The sequence below is a fragment of the Apodemus sylvaticus genome, chromosome 16, assembly GCF_947179515.1.
Source record: "Apodemus sylvaticus chromosome 16, mApoSyl1.1, whole genome shotgun sequence".
NCBI classification, from domain to species: domain Eukaryota; kingdom Metazoa; phylum Chordata; class Mammalia; order Rodentia; family Muridae; genus Apodemus; species Apodemus sylvaticus.
The window spans coordinates 66905820-66914412 of record NC_067487.1 but is presented as its reverse complement, the minus strand read 5'-3'; the positions used below and the strand labels follow the sequence as shown (position 1 = coordinate 66914412).

General features: G+C 44.8%; 1 pseudogene; it reads right to left on the bottom strand.

Annotated features, from left to right (window-relative positions):
- Window positions 1–462: 462 nt before the first annotated feature.
- Window positions 463–946, bottom strand: LOC127666687 (nucleoside diphosphate kinase B-like; annotated as a pseudogene).
- Between the last annotated feature and the right edge of the window lie 7647 nt (window positions 947–8593).

Genomic DNA, 8593 nt, shown 5'->3' with positions numbered 1-8593 from the left:
ATCCCATTTCCATTTATATCTTTTCTCCAAGTTCCAAGGGTTTTCTTGTTTTAGAAAAGATGATCCGATCCAGTCAGTGCGAGTAACCACCTACGGCTATGGGGAAGAGAAGTTTCCTGGAAGGAAAACTGGGGCTGAAATAGAACGGTCGGTCGGCTGAGAGAAATAACAAGCCAAGACGACGTATTTCTGATCAAGGCTCAAATGTTTAATGGGGAGCTCCAAATTTAAAGGTGGTGGAAAACCCTTCCCCCAAAGGCTGGGAACTGGGCTGCAAAAGCAACCGGTTTGGTTGCTCAGCAGGTGGTTGGCTCCTCTCAGGAAACTGCAAGTCCTTAAAGAACAATGGACTTCACCGTGGTCCCAGAACTCCACCCTACTTGGGAAGTAGTGGCTAGCACGGAGGTCTGGAATTCCCCCTCAGAGGCTGGGGAGAAGGCACAAGTGATGAAGGGGAACCCATCAGCAGTGTGAAAAGGACTCTGGTTTCTCCACATCTACTCCTAACACCCAGTCATAGGCACAAGACTTGTAGTCAATCAGTTCTTTGGGCTTAAACCATAGACCGATCTCTTTCTCAGCACTCTCCACTGAATCGCTGTCAATTTGAATGCAGACATCCTCACAAATGGTGCCTCATTTAGAATCTGCTGGCTTGGTCTCCCCCAGCATGCCTTGGCCTGTTTTCACCACATTGAGCCCCTCCCAAACCATGGCCACTACTGGCTCTGAGTTCATGTGCTTCACCAGGCCTGGGTAGAAGGGACAGTCTTTCAGGTCAATGCAATGCTGCTTCCGGTATTCTTCAGAACCGGTGTTCTTCAGAAGCCTGAAGCAACTTAAGGGCCACCAGGCAGAACCCCTGCTAGATGATCTCGCCCACCAGGCCCTGCTGCGTGCCATCTGGCTTGATGGCATGAAGGTATGCTGGCTTGAGGCTGGCCATCGTCCGAAAGCTAGTGATGCCTGCGATGAGCAATGGAAGAAAGAGACCAGCTCCATTTATATATATACACATATATATACACATGTATATATATATTATTTAGGGTGGGGTGGGGGTTGGTTTTTTTGAGACAGGGTTTCTCTGTATAGCCCTGGCTGTCCTGGAACACACTCTGTAGACCAGGCTGGCCTTGAACTCAGAAATCCGCCTGCCTCTGCCTCCCAGAGTGCTGGGATTACAGGCTTGCGCCACCACCATTTCTATTTTTAATGCCTTTGAAGAGGTCTGACCCTCTGCCAATCAGTTCAAGTTTCCTACGGTGCTACTGTAGAAAGCAAATAGCCCCTCAGTGTGTGATTGGGACTGTTAAATCATATAATAAGATTCCCAGCATACTAAAATATTTTTAAAAGATTTCAGAAATTGCTGCGGAGTTTTCCTAGGAAACAGAAGGAATGTGTATCTTTGCAACTGTAAGCCAGTTCCAATTAAATGCTTACTTTTATACAAGTTGCCTTGGTCATGGTGTCTCTTCCCAGCAATAAAACCCTAACTAAGCCACGCCCCTTCTCCAGCTTCAGCTCCTGGACTATTACGAAGTAATTGTGCCCACTCATATTTCAGCTCCTGGATACGGATAGATGCTCTCCATTCATAAGGTGTCCACTCAACTTTGACGACTCTTACTAATTTGACCCCAGGGGAAGAAGAGGTGGAATAGGGACCCGCACCTGCTCTGTTTCAGCAGTGAGCAGAGGCCCATTCCTTCCTTCCCCACAACACAGATATCATTTGCTTTATTACTTGAAAAATATTTTTCTTCTTCCATTTTCTTTCTTTTAAAGATTTATTGATTTATTATATGTAAGTACACTGTAGTTGTCCTGAGTTACCCCAGAGGAGGGCATCAGATCTCATTACGATGGTTGTGAGCCACCGTGTGGTTGCTGGGATTTGAACCTTCAGAAGAGCAGTCCGTGCTCTTACAGGCTGAGCCATCTCTCCAGCCCTCTTCTTCCATTTTCATATATGCTTGTGAGTTCATGTGGTGTGAGTTCATGTGAGTGCATGTGGTGTGCATGTGAGTGCATGTGGTATGCATGTGAGGGCATGTGGTATGCATGTCAGGGCATGTGGTATACATGTGAGTGCATGTGGTGTGCATGTGAGTGCATGTGGCGTGCATGTGAGGGCATGTGGTATGCATGTCAGGGCATGTTTTCATGCACAGGGGCACATGTGGAGCTTCGTGGTTTGTGCCAGGGGTCGTCCTCTGTTCTACAGGTCCCCTGTCCTGACATCCAAGTCAGTCTTCATGCTTCTGAAACAATTGTTTGAGCCATAAAGTCATCTTCTCAGTTTCCTGCATGGAAAATATTAAAGGAGTATTACAGCCCATTAAAAATAAAAACTACAAAGTAGAAATTTACAGATTTGGTCTAGAGCCGATCAGCTCCTGCTGTGCACTGGGAATTTCCTAACACCCATTTCACTTTCTAACCCTTAGTATGACACAGGTGAGCAAGGCCATTTTGTCTTCTAGAACCCTGTGCAAAGCAGAAGAGAAACCAGAGAACAGAGTCCTCTGTCTCCCAGCCCAAGCCTTCTTTGTTTCTTTCTCCAGGAATTGACGATGGTTCTACCATTCTTTTCAGAAAAGATTTCTCCATCTTTATCACCAGGAATCCCACTGCGGGACTTCAAACATCCAGCTCACAGTGGGTTACGGGGATCCAGGGGAGTTTCACCGCAGCCTATCTCTCAGTGTGTATTGGGAGGAAATTAGATCTACACATTTCCTCTGGCATGGTGCAGTCTCATGATTTCCTGTGGGGCAATAGCTGAATAAAGGGCATCTCTCAGAAACAATTCTTTTTGACTCAGTGAAAGATTCCCTGCTCTGCTCTGTGGCAGCCTCATTCCAGGAAGAATAATGCAATTCAGACTGCTAAACAAGGTCTGATAACTCAGCCAGACACACAGTGTTCAAGCAGTGGCCATGTATTGTTAATAACCTGGCTTTAAAAGTTCACAAAGGGCAGGAGAGATGGCTCAGCAGTTAAGAGCAAACGCTCCGCTTAGAGGAGCCCTGGGTTCGGTTCCCACACAACTATCCATAATTCCAAATTTAGGGAGTATGGTCTCTGTGGGCACTAAAGCAACTACATGGTAAAACTAATCTTTACAAAAGTAAAAGTTGTCAAAAATAACCACATCCCTGACTCAAAGCTGAAGGACAAATTTCAGTTCCCACAAACGCACACACTGCTCGCCACAGTCTCTCGTGGTGGTTTTCAGACTTCAACAGGTTCCCTGAGGCACAAGTTACACCACAGTGCGTGGTACAGCTGATGAGTGTTTTGTTGTTGTTTGTTTGTTGTACTTGTCTGGTTGGTTGGGGTTTTTTGGTTTTTTGAGATAAGATTCCTCTGTGTAGCCGTGGCTATCCCAGAACTCACAGTGTACACCAGGCTGACTTCAAACTCACAGAGATCCACCTGGCCACTGGGATTAGAAGCATGCTCCACCAACACCAGCTCAGCTCTCAAGTCTTGGCTGAGTGGATTCTCTGCTGGGTTAGCTGTCCAGAAAGTCAGTTCCTCAGGGTCCAGAATCCAGAAACCCATCATTGCCAAAACCAGTTTCTGACTGTCTATATTCAAATGCCACATACCTCTCCGACCCTCTCCTGGGCAACATTTTATTTTTACTTATTCTGCAATAGAAACACATTTCCACCCTCAAGTTTTTGAAAGTACAAGTACATCAGTATTGCATGAGTTATTCAAATAATAAACAAAGCAGATGAGAGGAGCGAGAGGTCATAAAGCAGAGGCTCCTGAGCCCTGAGCTCAGGAGAGTTGCTCTCTTAGGAGAGCAACTGCTGTGGGCAGACTACGTGAGGCCTGAGATATGCGTCTATTTTATCTATGAAAGAGTTAGTTTAACCACAATATATGTACTTAATCTTTAATTAATCTTTATAGAAAATCAGGACGAAGACCAAAATAATTTTTAAAAAAATTTAAACGTATTTTGGGGTTTATAAATTATCTCATTTCTAATGCATTAGTGTCTGTAGCTTTTCCTAATCCTAAGATTATTTTACAATTATTCTCAGGGGTTCTCTTTTAATAATATTTTTATAAATTCTTTGAGGTTTTTTTTTTTTTTTGATTTGATTTTTTTGAGACAGGGTTTCTCTGTGTAGCCCTGGCTGTCCTGGAACTCACTCTATAGACCAGGCTGGCCTTGAACTCAGAAATTCAACTGCCTCTGCCTCCCAGAGTGCTGGGATTACAGGCGTGCACCACCACTGCCCAGCTTTAATAATATTTTTATACATTCTTTGAGAATTTGTGTATTTTGAACATACTCACCTCCCTTCTCCAAGCCCCACCACTCCGTCTTCCCTCACCTTCCCAACCAACGTTGAGTTTTCTTCTTCTCCTGCCATCGAGTCCGACCAGTCTTAGGAATCATGTCTACTCTGGTGTGTGGTCAAACCTACCAGGGCCTCACCATTAAAGAATACGAACCTGCCTTCTCCCATCAGCTACCAAATGCAACAGATCCTCAGCTGGGGGTTTCGTAGCCACCATCCCCCTGTGGTGGTTTGTATGTGAATGAGCACCATAGGTTCGTATATTTTAATGCTTGGTCTGCAGCTGATGGGGCTCTTACAAGAGTGACCTTGTTGCAGGAGATGTGTCTCTGGAGTAGGCATTGAGGTTTCCAAAGCCCAGACCATTCCCAGTTATGTTCTGGTGATCTTTCTGCTTCATGCTTATAGATCAAGATGTGAGCTCTCAGCTTCAGCTCCAGCGCCTGCAGGAATATGTATATACATATGTATACATATATGTATATATACATATATGTATACATATATGTATATATATATATATATACACAGCAAGAATAAAAACAAAAAAAGCAAGCATTAATCAGTAAATGCTCCTTATCAGGTGGCTCAATCAATGATATAACTTACAGGAGAATGCACTTTCAGACGTTTGTTTTCTTAAGAAGTTGTGAAGATCAACTGCCCAGATCTCCACCAAGGAAAGACTTGACATTTGGCTTTGGATAAACAGTCAGTGTCTTGTTTTGCTGTTTTGTTTGATTTGCTTGTTTATTTCCTGAAGTGGTTTTGCCCAAAGGCTCTCTCCCCCCAGGGTTCTGGACATTTGGTGACAGTGTTTAGTGGAGGTCTAAGTTTGATCCATTTGGGATATTATTATCCCAGAATTCTGTGCTTTGTCCGACAAAGCCTTTTGGACTTTCCTCTACCCCGGCAGCTCCCTTCTCTTACCTTCTACAAGCATTCACTCCTAGCAAATAAACCATCTCATCCCAACCTCTGCCTCTCTCTCAACTTCTAGAGGACTCCATCTGTCATAGAGACATTTTCTTTTCCCCTCAAACATGAGGGTTCAGACTGAGGCCAGACCTTTGACTGTTTACCTAGTTCCAGACATCAAGTTTTTCTGTTCTACAGAGGAAATTCACAAAGACTTACGCTTTCTGGAAAAACAAGAATGTCATTTTACATATTCACTTCCAGGACAACACATTTTTATTAAAGATGACAACCAGTTTACACCATGTCATGGATGACTGCTTGCTTTCCAGGTCACAGCCATGATCTCTGTGCCATCTTCCGTCTGTCAAGAGTTAAAGCCAGCAGAGAGAAAGGCAACCTCATACCTCAGCCGTGTCAGCTTTATTTATTTCTAAGTAACAATTTACCAGAACCTGGTTACACTGGATTGTTTACCTGTTGTCTAACTGACTTCCACCTCACCAAAGCAGAGCTGAGCTGTTACAACAGAAACCACACAGCCTGCAAACATAAATATTCTTTCCACACTCCTCTGAGAAGAGTTTAAGGGTGCAGAGTACTATTCTGGTTTTCTAGAAAACTGTAGGGAGGGGAACTATTACATTTGCCTTTGGTTTTCAAAAGCCAAGGCCTAGGGCTCCTTTCATTGGCTCTGAGGAGGAAAAAAAAAAAGACAAAACCAAAACTAAAAGGAGCAGAAAAGGAAAAGCAAGATTGTTAAGAAACGGAGTCCAGGGTAGGCTGGGGCTGGGGAGATGGCTCAGTGGTTGAGAGCACTGTCTGCTCTTCCAGAGGTCCTGAGTTTAATCCCCAGCAACCACATGGTGGCCCATTCTCGTCTATAATGTGATACATCCATAAATTCAATAAATCTTTAAAAAAGAAAGAAACGGAGTAAGAGGCAGAGTGTTTGAATCCATATAGTCACAGACTAAAAGTGAAGGCAGTGGTTTAGGTCTAGGGTTTAGGAAAGTTGAGGTTGTAGATAGAATAATGGAATGTGTACACGGTGACTGATTCTATCATAACAGTTTGTAGTAAATGAAAATGGAAGTCAAGCAGTGGTGTCCCTCGCCTTTAATCCCAGCACTTGGAAGGCAGAGAAAGGCGTATTTCTGAGTTCAAGGCCAGCCTGGTCTACAGAGTGAGTTCCAGGGCACAGAGAAACCCTGTCTCGAAAAACCTTAAAAAAAAAAAAAGGAAAGAAAGAAAGGGAGGGAGGGAAGAAGGAAAGAAGGAAGAAAAAGAAAGAAAGAAGAAAGAAAGAAAGGAAGGAAGGAAGGAAGGAAGGAAGGAAGGAAGGAAGAAAGAAAGAAAGAAAGAAAGAAAGAAAGAAAGAAAGAAAGAAAGAAAGAAAGAAAGAAAGAAAGAAAGAAAGAAAGAGAGAAAGAAAGAAAAAGAAAATGGAAGACAAGCAGCGTAAGTGACACAGTCCTGTGATTGCCTTCTGATCTTCTTTGGGAGGTACCGAGGAGGAGACACCAGCAGGGTGAAACTCTCTAGATTCATGAGGCCCGTACAAAGGAACCTCATGTAGTCTCACGCTGGAGCCTTGTCAGAGCCCGCGAGCCTCTTAGCCCGTGGCACCCAGCTCAACAAGCTTAGGCAGGGCCCTGCGACTGGGCCCTCTCGCCTCTGAAGTTCTTACTCCCTTCGGTTTTGGTGCCTCGTGGAACAGAGACTATGGACTTCCGGTGTGGACCATATCAATGGACCACAGAAAGAGGACCTCGGGGCCTGCCGCATGCACGGCAATCTCTTCCTCAGGAACTGTTCTGCTCAGCTGCTGAGCCTTGCAGGCTCCAAAGGCTCTCTCGACTGCTTGGGACCTGGTGGCCTGCACTGTCCTCTGCAGCCACAGGCGGGAGAAACGGACAGATGGACTTCCTTTCTTCCTTCCTTCTTTTCTTTACCAGGCTCTCAGACAAGCTACAGCCAGCCGTCTGTCTATCAGGGCTTTGGAATTATCCCATGAAGAGATAAACGTTCCTGTCACTCATCCTGGTCCTGTCAGTAGCAACTGAGCTTCTTGTGTGAGCAAAGCAATTTTGCAAATACCACGTCTTATGAGTGTGTTTTCTTTCCACGAAAAATTAGAAAATATGAACGGTCACCAATCTGCCACGTGACCCGTGTCCTTCAGTTCTATGTGACAGCTCCCTGGCATTGTCCCTTTGGCTCTTTGGAAAGAGTGATTATCCACCATTTAAAATTACTACATTAAAAAAAAAAAGCTTTATACCTTTCTTTCCCAGAACCTATTTATATTCCACTAAATCAAGCTGAGATACGACACCACGATTTCATTCGCTTCCAAACCTACATGATAATTTACCATTTGAAACAGCAATTATTTGATCAAGAAGTAACAGCTGCAAGCACAGCATTCCCTCTGAACCACCATTAACTGAACGCTCCCTGCTGTCAAGCCAGATGTTTAGCTCGGAATATTAAGCTTTCTGTTTGCTTGTGCAGAAAGCAGGGAGATGCATAGCCTGGCTGCGGGGCCCCGAGGTGGGCGGGTCCTGAGGTGGGCGGGCCCTTCTGGGGTGTGCGGCGCTGCTGGAGGCGGAGCGCTTGCCCATCATTCTTTGCTGCTTTCCCTGGACCTCCCGCTCGCTTGGTGAGTTCCCAAAAGCCAGTCAGTCGCTCAAAAGCCAGAGAGTCCATATCTATCATCCTAGAATATTCTAGACTTAGAAAAATCAGAGAATCAATATTAGCATGAGTGGATATAGCTTTCCGTCCCTGTCCTGATGACCACGGCAGCGAAGGAGAGTTGTCACTCTTTAGGTACTTTACTACTTAGCTTTTTCAGAGGGCTTATGAGGGAGATGGAGGACGGGCTGTAAATCAGCTGCTGTTAACACTGTGGTAGTAATTTGGGGATAGGAGTTGATAGTGAACAGAGGGACATTTTGGAAGTCGTTTTCTTTCCATAAAAGAAATTACCGAGGATGGCAGCGGTATAGATAGAGGATTGTTTAATATATCAGCTGTGCCCGATGAAAATTATATGAATTAGGGAGATAAAACAAAAGGTACCATTTTAAACCAGCGGGGAGGGGGGAGGAAGCCGAGATGAGTAGCGGGTGGGAGATGCTACTGTTCTCTCTTTCAAAGCAGCCAGATGCTTATGTTAAATATGGTCAGAATGTGGGGTGCTTTTAACAAAGGCAACGAGGGGCCACGGTGGCTAAGCCTCCTATCATGCACGGGAGGCTGAGTTCAGATCTCCAGCACCCACAGTGGGTTCTAGGTTCAGTGAGAGACTCTCCAAAAAGAAGGCGGAGCACAAATGT